We start from the raw sequence: 17,219 nt of genomic DNA, 5'->3' as shown, positions 1-17,219 counted from the left end.
CACAACGAGTTTCACACACCTTCTCCGGCCACGTTGAGTTGTTGACACTTAACAGTGGGAAAAGCGACACATGCGCTATTCACTTGTGTAACTTAAGGGTGAATGGGTAGTTTCTGCTCTGGGTGGGATGAATTAGGAAGCTTGCATTGTGAAGGGCGCTCTGAAAATCGGCAGTGCAGGTAAAAGATTAAAACCTCTATTAAAACAGATGTCCAAATGAGCGTACCGCTTACAAGCACGTTCTGGGCGCACGGAGAGGTGGCGGTACGCTCAAGAGCTATATTTGGAAGTGGCGGTACCAGTGCGTACTGGCCCACTTAAAGCACTGGCAATGACTATACTTTGGATTTTTTTTGCAGTCCACTTAGAATTCAACATGGAAATCGTTTTTGTTTTTTATTGGCATTGATTGTTTTGAAATTCAAATGGTACTTACATGCCTGTGTTTTTATTTCTGTAATAAATATGGCTTTCAAGCCAACAGTTAATTTGGAGGATATTGATGGTTTATTGCAGGTATGTTGTTTACATGAGAAAATCTGTGTTACAAGTTAAACAAAAATTCCAATAAACAATCATATTTTGAATTTAAATAGTTTCTTTGTCTTGAGTTTACATTAATTATTTACATTTTACATTTACATATCCAAAAAGTTTCAGTCTTTTAATTGCGATTAATCGCGTTTAATCGCGATTAATTTTAAAAAAATTGTGCGATTAATTAGTTAATTTTTTTTAATCGATTGACAGCACTAATATATATATATATATATATATATATATATATATATATATATATATATATATATATTAACTGACTTATCGCGCAGAGCTTTGGTGGATTCCTGCTTGTCCCATAGATGATCTGCTCGCACACTTTAACTTCACGCACGAGCAGATCGGTTTCTTCGCTTGAGAAGCGTTCAGATTTTCCGTCAACAAATTCCACTATTTAATAGTGATCTGTCCTGGCGCGAACGCATCTCACTCTTAAAGGGAATGGGAGATGACACCTTGATTGGTGTATTGAACGTTACGCCCATTACTCATTAAGAGAAGAGGGACAATCCATTCCAAAAATGCGCCTGAGCGCACGGACCGTTTTTCCGTCGTTAAAATTGCAAAACTGGATTTGGATACGCCCTGAGTGCACCTGCACCGTGCACTTTACACTTTACGTCTAGATCATGGAAATAGGGCCCTTAGTTTCAGAACCAAAACAGTGGCCCAAATCTCACTTAAGGCCAAGCTGTAACTCTCAGGTCCACAGCTTTGGCTCATGTAGCTATTGGTAAGAAAAGGGGTGTAATCCAGGGGCACTTAGTAGCTCAATAAACCAAATCAAGTCGTAACATTTCTGAACATTTTAGCTCACTGAAAGTCTAATACAAAAAGTGAAAAGGAACAAGTAATTTTATAATTTACAATGAAAAGCCATAATTTGACTTTTTTTGTTATCAGTTATGTACATTGGGATTTTATGTTACATCTTATCACCTGGCAACCACAGATAAAATAATCATGAAATAAAATACCTCATCCTGCTAACACACATTTAACACATGCTAACAAGCTTTTCTTCTAAATTGCAATAATGACATAGCATACTAGCTCTACTCACCCCATTTTTCATTCAGAATATTATCAATAATACACTGTAAACAGGTGTTAGCTATTTGAAGTTTGTTTTATGTTGATGTTAAATGATATATTATTAAATATATATGTTTAACATTGCTTGCAAACGTTAAAAAAATCTAAATGCACATTTTTGTTTGGTGACTTCCCTCCCTTCCACTTGCTCATTTCTATGAGCAATGCCTCTGTTTTGTCAACGTCTAAAATGTCCTGTATATCAATAATGCTGCTGAACGCCTTTTAGGAACTTGGGAAACCCTGTGAAATACAGCCAATGGATTTTGATGGCAGAACTAATGATGTAATAAAATCTGTGAGAACTCTTCAACCAAAAGTTAATAAGTCACAGCATTAGATCCAAAGCACAGTTGAAGGTCATCATGTACTGGACATCCCTCACTGTTTTCCATTACATTATGCCAGGCTTATTACAATAATAAAGGGGGTGACACAAGGAAAAGTACCATAATAGTCCACCATAGAATCTCTGAGGATCGCTTCATTCTATTTCCATGACAGCTTTTAAAGAGTCCAGCTTTATTACACAAAGGAGATCTACAAGGGGCCTGCAGGAACTGGAGCGAGGGGGTTGGCTCTTACATAACACAGTTTGACGTCTGCTTTGTCAACAAGGGGGGCAGAGAGAGAATAAAGCTCACTAGGATCACAGCAAACAGCTCCAAACATGGCTCGAGAGTAGCACTGTAGAAGAACAACCATGGGTTTTTAATTGAGAATAGCCTGTCCATAACCATAAACATCTTCAGCAGATGTACTGGATGAAGGCCTAGACTGATATACTCTCAACACATTTTAACAACAGCATCATAAAAGGAAATGTATTCAACTGTGGTATTTGCCTCAGCCACCGTTCATACACACATCTTTTTACAGAGCATGACATCTATCTGAGAGAAACCTCTCAGCTATTTTCTGAAATAACAGGAACGATGGTGAACTACTCAAAAGGGAACTAATAACTCCAACAGAACAAATACAGGTGTAGATAATAATAATGTTGAATAGCCAAATATTGTGCACTTATTTTGTTTTACTCACTATTCTGAACTCAAAAGCTGAACCATCAAGCATAGCATTTCAAATAGGCCTGTACACAGAAAAGTAGTTTTGTGGTTTACTCCCATTTGTCCTTTTCCCAGCATGCATGGAGATATGAATAATTATAGTTTACATCGATTCTGCTCCTATCAGTAACTTGCTCTCTTGCAACATTGAGAGTTTATTCCTCTATTAAGATGATTAGTTGGATTAGTTAGTTCATTAAGTGTTTGTATGTAATGAGTAATTACATTTTTTTTATTTTTCAATAGTCTAAGATAACAAGGACATTACTCTCCATGATGTACATTAATTTAAAGAAAACACTTAACATTATTTAAAATGGAATAAACAAGGGGAACTTTGGATTCAGTTATTTTTAGGTTATCTTTAATCTTGAACATATGCAATCTATCAAAGTATATAATATACACTCACCGGCCACTTTATTAACTATACCTGTTCAATTGCTTGGTAACACAAATTTCTAATCAGCCAATCACATGGCAGCAACTTGCATTTAGGCTATTAGGCATCTAAATGTGGTGAAGACGACTTGCTGAAGTTCAAACCGAGCATCAGAATGGGGAAGAAAGGGGACTGAACGGTTGTTGGTGCCAGATGGGCTGGGCTGAGTATTTTAAAAACTGCTGATCCACTTGGATTTTCACAAACAAGCATCTCTAGGGTTTACAGAGAATTGTGCGAAAAAGAGAAAATATCCAGTGAACGGCAGTTGTGTGGACAAAAATGCCTTGTTGATGTCAGAGGTGAGAGGAGAATGGGCAGACTGGTTAGAGATGATAGAAAGGCAACAGTAACTCAAATTACCACTCGTTAAAACCAAGGTGTGAAGAATACCATCTCTGAACGTACAACATGTTGAACCCTGCAGAAGATGGGCTACAGTAGCAGAAGACCACACCATATCACAAAGCTCAAATCATCTCAGACTGGTTTCTTCAACATGACAATGAGTTCACTTTACTAGGGCTGCAACTGACGGTTATTTTGATAATCGATTAGTTGGCCTATTATTTTATTCAATTAATCCGATTTTTTTTAAAACACAATATTCTTTATTTTAATTTGATTGACATAAAACACACTATTCCGCATTCTGCCCAATGTCCTTCAAACAAATGTGCCGACTGAATGCTATGAAAACATACGGTGCTTAACAATTTATTAGACCACCTGACATAATGGAAAAAGCACATATTTAAAAAATTTAAACCTAAAGATGTTAGTCATTTATTGGGAAAATAACAATCCGAAACAACTAAATGGTATTTGTACACATAATAACAAAAAATGGCCTCCTTTTCCTTTGATAACGGCTCACAGCTTTGTACTTTTTGACTAATTGTGTATCTGAATAAAAAACATAAAGCACTTTTTTTCTTCCTTTCTTTCATAGATAACACTTATAATTATAGTATAGCAACAGAAATATCCTACTGTTACTAAAGACCTTAAGCATATTGGAGGACTAACCAATACAGAAAGCTAAAAATTACCAATTTGTAATTACCAATACTGATAGTAATGAGCAGCAGTGGCACAAACCTTACAAAATTGGTTAAAAACTTTACAGAAATGTGTTAATCACTGTAAGCTATATAGTGAATTTAATAATAATAATAAATAATAATAAAGTTAATTAAGACGAATAAAATCACATTAATGATCTGCAGGAGCATGCATCGCGTGCACTTTAATCACAGTCAGTCTCCTCTTACTGTCAATTTCTTTATCCTGTAAAAGCGTCTGATATTTATATTCAGACAATACACACTGCTGTGCCTTCTGTTTCTAGTACTCTTATAAATTACTTGACTTTAAAAAAAAATTTGAGGGCCATTTAAACACACACTATTTATTTATTTATATATATATCTTGATTTAAATTAAGCAACACACGTGGCAGAACCTTCAAAATAGCTACCAGGTAAGCAGATCTCTTCATATTGTTCCAGTTAAAAGTTACAAAATTTCTTGAAAGAACAAGTACAGGACAAATTGATTATCATAACTGAAACGGGTAGTCTTCCACATTTAGAAAATATTAGATTAAACATTTTCTATGAAAATATACTTCATTAATGCCTGATTATATACATTCATTAAAAAACGTTTATATAAACCCACCATTTTATGTCCTCACTAGTTAAAAATGTTTGTAAAAATGTTTATATTTCAAGGTTTAGTTCACCCATTAATTATTCACCTTCAAGTCATTCCAAACCCATAAGACCTCCGTTCATCTTCAGAAACAAAAATTAAGGAGCCTGATCTCATGAAAATGCATATAAATAGTACACCAAATAAAAATGAAATCTTATGGTATTGATACGCAAAAATTGACTTTGGTGTGTATATGCTAACCACCTGTTTGGCGTGCATATAACACACAGTTTTCGCATGCATAAGATATGAAATTTGTTGGCATGCATATCATACGCAGTTTTTGTGTACATATGATACGCATCAACCACACAACCCTAATCCAACCCATCGCATAGCCAATACACGCAAAAGTCAAATTTTGCATATCAATACCACGAGTTTTCATTCTTATTTGATGTACTTTTTATGTGCACTTTCATGAAATCGAGTTGAATTAAGATATTTTTGATAAAATCTGAAAGCTCTCTGACCCTCGAAAGACAGCAACACAACTGCAATGTTCCCAGGTTCAGAAATGTAGAGAGGGCATCGGTAAAACAGTCCACGTAATAATAACAACATAATTTATTCAACAATTCTTCTCCCTGAGTTACCGTTTTCCACCATTTTGGAGAGTACCCTAAAATGTCATAAACGGTTGAACCACTGGTGTCACATGGACTATTTTACTGGTGTCCTTGCTATGTTTCTGGACCTGGGAACACTGCAGTTGTGTTGCTGTCTATGGAGGGTCAGAGCGCTGTCAGATTTCATCAAAAATATTGGAATTTGTGTTTTGCAGATAAATATAGGTCTTATGGGTTTGGAACTACATGAAGGTGAGTAATTAATGACAGAATTGTAATTTTTTGGTGAACTATCCATTTAAATATGATGATGTGTACAGTTTTCTGTGAGGGTTAAGGATCAGGTTAAGACATAGAAAATATCATAAACCTGACATAAAACAGTGGAAGCCTATGAGTATCCTCACTAATATAGTGAAACAAACCGGTGTATGTGGACACAGGTTTTGTTGCCACAGTGGTTAACCAGAAAAATTTTAAATGCCACGTCATGCTGAAAAGGCCTCCCCTGCTCTAACCCATAATGTGTGTCTCCATCCTGGGAGATGGTGGGTTGATATAAATGTTTTCAGCTTTATATATATATATATATATATATATATATATATATATATATATATATATATATATATATATATATATATATTATATATATATATATATATATATATATATATATATATATATATATATATATATAAAATAATGTTTATTTAAATAACTCATTATACTGTATACATTTAAAAATAGTCTGTGTGATTAAATTATCATTACCAAAAAATAGTTCTCTCTACCTCAACTGGCCTTAAATTGTTGCGGTAAGTGAGAATGGTGTTGCGGAGGATGAGGTGTCTTAGCATGTTTTGCTAACAACAGAAAAGCCATGATGATTTTGCCAATTCTTTTACTGTATGTATATAATCAGACATTAATGAAGTATATTTTCATAGAAAATGTTTAATCTAATATTTTTCTAAATGTGGAAAACTACCATTTTCAGTAATGATAATCAATTTGTCCTGAAAATGTTCTTACAAGAAACTTTGTAACTTTTAACTGGAACAATATGCAGAGATCTGCTTACCTGGTAGCTATTTTGAAGGTTCTGCCACGTGTGTTGCTTAATTTAAAATCAAAATCAAATCAATTTTGGAACAACCTGAATGTGAGTAAAGGCTTACAGAATTTTCATTTTTGGGTCTATCCTTTTAAGATCACAAACACCTCAACGGAAAAATAATCATTTATAATGTAATCATTTAAAACGTATTCTATGACTATAAAATAAAAATATTAATAAAAATATTTATTATAATGCTAGTAAAAGTAATCATAAACCAGTATAATTAATATAATACTAATAGTCTGTATTCTCTGTGATTAACAAATTTTGCTTAATCTTTGTAGCAACGTTTACAAAAATGTACAAACATTAAAAATTCCGCTCACAATCACCTGGCTTTATTACTAATTAAATATTTCCATACCACTACCGAGCATTGATAACACACTATTAGCACGGCTACTGAGAGCTATCCTCAGCCAGTAAAATGCCATCATGTCGATGTCATCTGAAATAGAGTGACATCTAAAATAACATCATTACATCATGGAATACAGAAGCCCATTATGTCTGACAGATTTTCTAGTGCACAGCTGTGTAAAGATGAGTCAAAGCCTCTGGGTCTGGCCCTCACAGGCCTCGGCATTTGCTGACCAGACAACAGGCAGCCACAGAGGGAGGGGCACGACAGCATTTACCACAGCACATGCCAGAAAAAAGCCTTTGTGTGCAGCATGGATGTTCTAGAAGGACAGATGGGGCAATGATAATGAGTTTCACACTTGGGATACAAAGCAGTGCATAACGGGGTGGCTTTTGATATCGAATGACTGACAAAGCTCGTAAGGCATGCAGGGACTTATTTTGTAGGCTATAAAAATAATGGACCAGACTGAGATCTGGAATACTGAATTTTGGATATTGAACAGCTCAGGATGTGATCCATTAGATTTAATGATATATAAGAGTATCCCTGACTTAAGAAATAATAATAAAAAAAGAAAAGAAAATAATGTTCCAAGTTCTGTGAAGTTAAGTTGTTTTGCATGAAAAAAAATACTAACAAAAGATTATAAGAATTTATTAAAAAGAAATAAGGTTTTCTTTTTAATTAGAATTTTTTTAACAGTTGTGTCACGTGGACATTTGGGATTTATACACCAAAACGAGTATTCAGGTTATTCTATGTGTGAGTGTGTGTGTGTGTGTGTGTATATATATATATATATATATATATATATATATATATATATATATATATATATATAGTTTTTGAATAAATAAATGGATAGCACAAAAGAAAAAAATGCCATATCACGGGGCTTTGAATTCATGTACATATACTAATCATATAACTATATTAGTTGCTCTGTGTTATACACCCAGTGTATAACAGTGTACAATGCAAAAACAAAGCCAAAATCTGTAAAAATACGTCCCAAAGTGTTAATTTAAAGGAATTTTCTATATTGAATTTTCATAGGTGTTTTACCTATATTTTGAGTCACTTTGAATTATGTTGCGTTTTATGGTTGAAGGAAATGTCCATGCTCTTAATCTTAAAGGTATTGGTCATTTTCTGACAAGAAATGACCTGTTTTTCTATGGATTGTTTCCGAATTTAGCCCTGAAAATCTCACCAGCCAACAATTCGTCAAAATTATTCTAACCAACAGAGATTGTAGGCATCCCACTTGCAATGCACACAGAGACAACTGTTTCAGACCTCTCAGTTATGTGACTGGTGCCTGATAATTTTATCAGGGGATGTAGACTATTCAACCACACCTAAAAACGGCTATATGATAATCCAGACATTTCAAGTGCTTCCCTAATGATGGAGGACCCCAGATCTCAGTGTTGAGCAACAAAACCAGGCACAGCCTTTACAAAGCAAGCCAAGCTATACACATTCACACACACACTTGGACTTCACACTCTCTTGAAAGTTGAATAGTTCACAGTGATCTGAAAAATACATTATTTGAAGGTCCATCGTGTTGAGTGTCCCAGCTATGTGTTACATGGCAAATACATTAAATGCATAACGTTTAAGCCCTGACATCATCATGTACTGTCTAAATATGATCTGCACTCAAACTATGAACTCTCATTGGGCAAACATCATCCAAACACTGACTTCGAGCCAGCTGGTCCACAATCTGTAAAAGAAGCAAGAGGTGAAAAGAAAAATCTGTCAGCACAACACAATCTGAAGCAGAGACGGTCTGTTCAACCTCTTGTTTGCATTAGCGTGCTGCTTTGTGCACACAGACCTTGAAATTTGTAGCGCTAACAAAACATACAGACTCGTGCTCACTTCAAGTGCCACTCAAAGCCACGCTGCAGTCAATTGGTAGAAGGAAAGTATGGGGTTAGATGAGGGTTGCTAAGCAACATGGTGTAACATTGAAATGGTCTGGATTGGAGTGGATGTGATGTATGATCTGTCAAGGCCGCCTCAATCATTGTCTGAGGCTGCAGGTAACCAAAAACATATTCATATTTGGACCAACTGCATGATTACGAGCATGATATTGCTTTTGTACAACAGTTAAATAAACAATAAGTTAATATTACATACATTTTAGACACAATAATGCCAGTTACTTTGTGTATTTAGTGCATATCGTGTCCATATACAGTAACTATTTCTTAATCAATTTTTCAATGACTTTTTTCATTCCTGAATGAAACGAGACTGAATGAATGAAACAACTTGTAACTTGCAGAAATTGTACAGTTTTTTTTTTTTTTACCTTAAACAGCATAAACACATTTCATTACACCAAATACACAAAATTATGTTAATTTTTAGCCACATAATATGACCCCTTTTACTAATTTGACAAACCTGTGTAAAAACTTTTATACCATAATCAGTGCTTACAGAGCCGTAAAAAATACTTAAAATCATAATGGCCTCTCTTTATGTAATAAATTTATGATCCTATAAAATCACCAATCTCAAACGTAATATTTTATCAAATCTTTCACAGGAAAACTCATTTAGACAGTGTTTTACCACCAATCTTTTCTTTTCTTTTTTTTTTTGGTGCCTGTTCACCACACTAGACAGTAATATGATCCTACAGAAAGCTTATAAAATATTAAGCAGCCAACACAAATTATTCATTATCTTTGTAAGGAGACGGCTACCAAAGACGGTGGCAGAATGTTGTAGTTTCTCACCTACTTCAGATTTTTATGTTGTTCACTTCCTCTTGAAATACTACATATCTCCTGTTCCAGAAAATAATGATAACATCCTGTAGGTCTGGCACAGTTGTTGAGCTGAACATCTTCACCGGGTGAGATTTTTAAGGTGTGAGATGTTCTTTCTTTTCTTTGCCATTGTACAATCCCCTTGTCAGTGTTCTTCGATTGCATTACAACTACATTATAATAATGAGGAACATAACAGAACTTATAGTTAGAACATTTTGCCTCGTGTTAATTGTTGTAGGAAAACCTGCTGATGAACAATGCAGTTTTTTTTATCATTTATAAATACTAAGCGGTAAGCAGTACAGAAACCTATTTCACTTTAGTCTCTAATGCCACTTAAATAATTTTTAAAGAAGGAAAAGTATGTTATTGAGTTTATATACCTGGTTTTCAGATTGTTCTGGTTTACTGGTTAAAAATAATTCCTATAAAGTAATTTAACCAGGTTAAATAATCTTCTAAAAGAACAAGAATAACCCTTGATTTTAAAATGTAAGAATTCTAAATTTAGGAATATTGAGAATATTTAAGTCTTTCATTTAAATAATTAGAATTTCTTACTTCTTCCCAGGGATTTAGAATTTTGGTTAATCTATTGCCTTTGGGGTGGACAGTTTATTATGGGACCATGATAAAGCAAGTTGGTAGACCACTCTCCGGAGCTGTTAGACTTTATAAAAGTTCCACTAAACACCTTAAGATTAAAAAAAAAAAAAAAAAAAAAAAAAAAAAAAGATAACGCAGAAACTGTTTAGAAACTGAATAAATTATTTTATATATTTAAATGTAGGGTTAAAGCCTCAAAAAACTATTATCTGTGCTCCATCACGAATCTACCAAAAAACTGTCCCATTTCTGCATAGTTCATCTACCCTGCTACTACTGCCGCATACACCGCACTGCATTACAACTAACATTCATCTTCGTGAATACAGGCAGTTATACCACTAAGATCTGGATATTTTTTTATGTGTACAATTATTATTATTATTATTATTTATTTTTTTCAAGCCATATGCAATGCGATGGTTAAGCTCGTGAAGATCGCTTCACTGTCCTGCTCCCTCCGCATATTCAGTCAATCCTATTCCTTATTTGGATATCAAGTGCAGCCGAAGTCAGATCTCCTTTCCTGCAGAATTCGAACCATCTCTATCCCATCTCATTTATCGGACAAATCATATTGTGCTTTCAATAAGCAATGCCATTTATAGTTTCGCCATTTACATCCGTCAATATAGCCAACACGTTATCATAAAATAATATTATCACTAACTTTAGTGCTGAAGTAACTGAAACATTATAAGCCACGCTGCCGCACTTCTGCTCTGCACATTTTGTCTGCAATGGATGGCCGCTGCGGTTTATTATAATAACCTAGGCCAAATAATAGTGCCCAAACGAAGAAAACACGTGAACTTTCCGTTTCAGTTTGTTGTGAAATATCAATGAGATATTCAAATACTGGGAATCTGGCTGAGAATGAAGCATGCGTTAAGTAATATTCACCTTTCTAAGGAAGCAGTCCAGGTTTCCGTATTGATAACACTGCTTGCTGCACGCTGCACAATTCAGTGACGGTCACTGCACGCGCTCGCCCGAGCATGGAGCCTCTCACGCTCTCATCACAATATCACTGGAGCGGGAGGAGAGGGGCGTTCCATAGAGGCACAGAAATTTAACAAAACGTATGTTTCAGCAAACAATAACAATAACAAATATACATTTTAATAATAGGCTACATATTACATTTAGTTAATAAATTCTTAGTTTATCACAATAAAAAAAATTATGCTAGTTTAGCTTACATGTTGGAAATATAATTTTTTTAATATTTTGGGGTAATAATTCAGACTATTTTAATGTAGGTTATTTAAAATATTTAAGTCGTCTTACGCCCCCCTTGGAAGTTTGCTGAGGCCCTCTAGTGGTTCCAGAGCACTAAAGTTTATAGTTGAGGTTAAAAAAAAAATGAAAGTAAATATAGATTTTTTTTAAAAGAACCAAAAGAAAATAAGTTTAATATAATTCATTATGATACGCATAAAAACATTCATAGTATTTGCTGAAAAACTCATTTTTAAGATTGACATGCGATTTATTAAGCAAGAAGCAAATATATAGCTAACTGATTATTGAATCATTTTGCAAATGGAATTTTTACCATATTATCTAAGCCAAAAGATAAAACATGTTTCATGTGCATTGGGTAGGCTAAATATATGCACTTGTCAAACACCTCCGCTATACTCAGGCTAGAATTTATAAACAGAGCCTAGCAGATATATATATAACGAAGACAACACAGGATGGAAGAAAAGACTACTTACTTAATCACTTTACTTAATCACTTTAATTAGTTTTGTCTTCATGGACTAACAAACATGAACACGCAGACAAACAAATACATACATAACACACATCTTCCTTCTTCACACTGCATTCACACTTTTTCTGCTGTTAAATACACTGTTTCCCTGCTTCTCTTTCGGGGATATATTACAGCCAGCAATAATATGTGAATACATCAATAAATATTTTTAAAACGCAGAAAACTCTTGAACAATAAATCTCATCATCTCATGACCGATCACAGCCAACACAAAGTATTGTTCTGATTAAAAACAAATGTAGGCAAATTCTTGAGTTTGCTATTTGCTACTAAAGGCACTCAGAGAGCACAAAACAAATGGCTTTATAGCAAACAAGTGACTTTATGAAAAAAAAACTTAAACATATTGCATATCTTCAGCTGAAGATTTATAATTTAATACCTATAAACTAAGGTGATTGTTTGCATTGCAAGTGGAGTCTAGATTAAAACAGTTGAACACTGGATACTGATCCACTGACTGTGTCTGAAACCACAGGCAGCATATGAAAAATAAGATAGCTTCAAGACTTCTGAATCTGACGTTTGCATAATATCCTGTTTTCTACCTACAATAGATGGCAGTTGGTAAAAAGAATATAAATGGCAAACCAGTTTCCTTAAGAGTCACCTTCATGCAAAACCTCTGTAAGGTCACTGACTGATAGGGCAGCAAAGGAGCTGTCTTCAGTTTCGGACACAGCCAATAGTTTCTGTTCCTCCTTGAAGAGACTCACATATCTCACAGGCTCAACAAGAAAAGTGCAGAGTCAAACAAAACGAAAGCCAGCCGTGCTGAAGCAGGCCATCACCATGTGCGTCTCGGTATTGGTGGAGGTGGCATGGGCCGTTGCGCAGGCGTCTGATGAACAGGACGGGATGGAGTCGATACATATCGCTCATTTATCTCTGTATTCCTAAGAGACAGAGCAGGTTTAATTTAAAATGAGCAATATACAAACTGAGCTCCAGACAAACCAGAGACAAATAATAAACTTATATAACATAATAAACAAATATCAATATATATTGAGTTTTGTTTTTTGTTTTCTGGACTGCTATCCCCAAAAATTTAACCATTATTTCTGTCTGAATTGTTTAACCTAAAACTACTATTCGAAACTATGGATTCTGTAAGAGTTTTTATGTTTCTGAAAAAAAAAATCCTCATCAAGGCTGCATTTATTTGATCACAAATATAGTAAAACAGTTATACTGAATATTATTACAATTCCAAATAACTGTTTTCTATTTGAAAATATTTGTAAATGTCATTTATATTTCTGTGGTTGCAAAGCTGAATTTTCAGCATCCATTATTCCAGTCTTCAGAGACGCATCATTCTTCAGAGATTATTTCTTAAAGCTACGGTAGGTAACTTTTGACGCTCTAGCGGTTAATAAACAGAACTGCTTGCGTCTTGCGGAAGAACATTGTAGCCGGAGCTACTTCTCTCTGTTTATGTCTATGAAGAATCACAAAGGTACTGGGTTACTCCGCCGCGGTACCCCCGAAGCAATCTAAAATAGTCCGAATATAAACACTTATTATAGGTGCACCCTAGTGATTCAGGACAAGCCAAAAACACGGTTTGGAAAATGGATTCATGGTGTACTCGCTTATTATATACATTTTTCTACATTTTGAACACAAACAAAGTTACGGACCGCAGCTCTGATTGGTTGTTTCTTAACGGGAGCAATGTATTTTCTGCAAATGGCAATAGGACCACTGGGAGGAGCAGATTATCTGTCTCATATTCTACTGTCAGGACATAATGACAGGTTTAACAAATATGTAAAAAATATATTTTTACAAAAGTTACCTACTGCAGCTTTAATATTATAACTTTGAAAACAGTTGCACTGCTTAGTATTTTTGTGGAAACTGTGATACAGTACATACTTTACTTTTATGATTCTTAATGAATAAAGTACAAAAGAACACAATTTAATTGTATTATTTTCTTTTATTCTACATAGTATTTGTTTTTATTTATTTTTTATTTTTTTATTTTTTTAAATATTTTAAGAGTAGAATATGTTAGCTATATGTTTATAAAAACCTATATTTTATTTTTTACAAAGAAAGTTAAGTTTGAAAATCTCCCTTCGACTTTCACTGATTTGCATACTGAACTGTAATTGGCTTTGTCTTCTTTGCATTACTATAACCATCTATAGCCCCCTTAGAAGGCACAGTTCTGAACCTGGGTTGGATGGGCACAGATTGCACACCTTTCTAAAACTTCTCTAAATGTATCATAGCTCCCATCAGCTAGGCAAGAATTAGCAGAGGATAAGTGGCACCCACATCAGACCCCTCTCTGACACGATGCCAATCCTCTGATGTCTGTGTTTGTGTATATTAGCTGATGAAGAAGTAGTGCATTCTGAACCCACTCTCCATCTTTATAAGATTTAAAGGTCGATGCTTCTATATATGATCAAGTAACTGATGTAAAGTTAAGCTTTCACAAACTCTGGCATTGGGGTTAAAAGAGTTTAGTGATGGATGCTGTGGTTTGTCAAATGGAGAGGTGTATGAGTTTCACACCTAACAACCTTTGCTCCACTAAAGTTTTATCCAGTCATCTGGTGCATTCTCGCAGTGAAACCTTTCGAAAATAAAACTAGACAAAGCCACAACTCTCCATCTATAGATTTATGTATGTGTTCGCTCTCTACAACCTTTAACATAAAGACTCACTGGGTAAAATAACTCCTGAGTACATTTATCTTTTACTTATATACTTCATAATAGAGAAAAAATGTGACAGAAAACGTGTTCTGTTTCACATGGTATTGTGTAAGTGATTTTGAACACATACCTCTCTATTACACGTCGTGGGACCCCTGGGTGGAGGGAAGTACTGGTGGAGTATCCACAGCGGGCCGGAGAGGCAGTGGAGGAAGAGGAATGTCCGGAGGCTCCTTAAACCATTCATGTAAAAATGATATGATCATTTAAAAAGAACAAAATAAATAAAAGGTGTAAAAAATTCTTGGATGTTTTAATATTTGCTATTAAGGAAAATATTTTGATGTAAAATCTAAATTTCTACTATAACAATCTAAGGTAAAATACTTTATGCCAGTATATTTTAATATTCCAAATAATGTATAATGTATTATTGTTTTGCGAGTATTATGATTTTTAAAATGTTTTTGGAAGAAGACACTAAGGCTATATTTATTTGGTCAAAAATGCAATAATATTATGAAATATATATAAGTTTTCTGTTTAAATATATTTGAAAATATAATATTCCTATGGTGCAAAGCTGCCCGTATTCCAGCCTCAGTGTCACATGATTCTTCAAAAATCATTCTGATATGCTGATTTGCTGCGCAAAAAAACATTTCTTATAATTATCAATGCTGAAAACAGTTGTGCTGCTTAATCTTTTTGTAGAAATCATGATACCTCTTTTCAGGAATATTTGATGATGATTAAAGGGAAAAAACTGACCTCACATTCACCTTCCATCCCACTGCTGTTGCTGACGGTGCTCTGAATGCTCAATCTGTGACTGCTACTACCTGCACAGGTCAGACCTTCACATTTACATTGTAGAAACACACCATACTTGTAAACATGGTTCTGTTCACAGTAATACCAGATGTTATTTTGAGAGATTAAAGAAGTTATTTATTACATACTAGAAGTGCTGGAGGTGCTTCCTGTCTGCCAGCTTCCTCTCTGCAGCGGTCGACTAACAGGAGGAGGTTGGGCAATCAACCGAGGTGCGGGTTCGTACACTGAGCAATTCACATTCATTTGAGCGCCCCCACTGACTGTTTGTTTGTATTGGTGCTGTAATCATGAGCTCTAATCGGAAAACAGAAAGACTCTTGAAGACAGACATAAAATATTCTGTTTTGTTTGATTCTAAATGTCACAAAATGTGTCAATAAATTTAATTTGGCACCACCACAAAAAAAAAATCATGTTTATTTTTATGTGCCAGAAACAAAAATATTTAATATTTAAATATTTATTTTATTTTAATATTTAAAATAAACACAATTAAAAACTATACAGTTAAGTAATTCCATGACAGCAATAAATTCATCATTTTAAATGGACTAGGGTCTAAAATTCTTTCTAAACTTCTTTTAGTCTAAACTTCCATTAGTTCATACTTTTGTTGAGCCCTAAGAGTAATATGTAAACTTTTCGTGTACATTCTAATAGCACACCACGTTATGTTGTATGATGAAATGTGTCCTGCATTTCCTTACCATTCGGTCCTTTGCCTTTATTGCGTCGAGTGATGCTGTCTCTTAATTTCTGTAAATTTTCCTTGAAGAAATGGAGAGACCGTTACAGAAACATCAGAGATACTCATTTTATTTGTTAAGCCTATGTAGGGTTAACATGGAATTTGACATGCAAGGTCTCTAAATTATCCACATGATCAAAAACATTGCTGAAAAAAAACAGTTGTACACAATTTACTTCAGATTGATAAATTTTAATAAAGTATAATTAATAAAGTATAATTTTAAAATAGTCCTTTTTTTCATCTTTAATGATTTTCATAAATTAATGTAAGATTAATTTTATTTTGTTAGTATATTTCAAGATGAAAACCTACTGGACTGAAGCAACTTTTTAGAGAAATAATGTTAAAATAGATCAAATATGACACATCAGAACATTTATTTTTCTCTCTCAGTCATCATTGTATTGTTGAATATGTTTTGCATCCCATAATAAAACTACAGAGCTTTGATTATAAAACTAAGCATTTAAATATAATCTTAATAAAACATATTATTGGGAAATACAGAGTGACAACATTTATGCATTTTATGTAAGTAGTCCACTATACTGTTCTAAAGATCTCATTGATTTACATGCAACACATATGCAAAAATCTCACCTGGAGGTACATACCTGCTGGAAGCGGAGAGAGCGCCATCTTTTATCTTGATCAAACTGCCAAGCCTTGAACTCCTGAACTGCGTCCTCCACAGTCAGCTCACCCACCTTCACCCTCTCCTGTAGAGAGATGAGCTGCCTCTGTCCCGGGGTCTTCATGCCTGCATAGGGGTCATGGTCACTGCTCATGTTTCTGTCTCTCACCAGCCGTACAGGT

At 34.4% G+C, this 17,219-nt stretch overlaps 1 long non-coding RNA gene and 1 pseudogene across 1 annotated transcript; both read right to left on the bottom strand.

Annotated features, from left to right (window-relative positions):
• Positions 1–11,339, bottom strand: part of LOC113112392 (sorbin and SH3 domain-containing protein 1-like) — a 43,556-nt pseudogene extending 32,217 nt beyond the window's left edge.
• A 743-nt stretch (positions 11,340–12,082) lies between these two features.
• On the bottom strand, positions 12,083–15,906 carry LOC113112393 (uncharacterized). The gene is made up of 4 exons (XR_003293428.1): positions 15,778–15,906; positions 15,587–15,657; positions 14,946–15,048; positions 12,083–13,032 (listed from the first exon to the last, which is right to left on the bottom strand). It is a non-coding gene; the product is annotated as an uncharacterized LOC113112393 (long non-coding RNA).
• Between the last annotated feature and the right edge of the window lie 1,313 nt (positions 15,907–17,219).

Source organism: Carassius auratus, chromosome 13 (assembly GCF_003368295.1).
Source record: "Carassius auratus strain Wakin chromosome 13, ASM336829v1, whole genome shotgun sequence".
Lineage (NCBI taxonomy): Eukaryota > Metazoa > Chordata > Actinopteri > Cypriniformes > Cyprinidae > Carassius > Carassius auratus.
The sequence above is the reverse complement of the archived record's forward strand: the minus strand, read 5'-3'. Positions and strand labels throughout refer to the sequence as shown.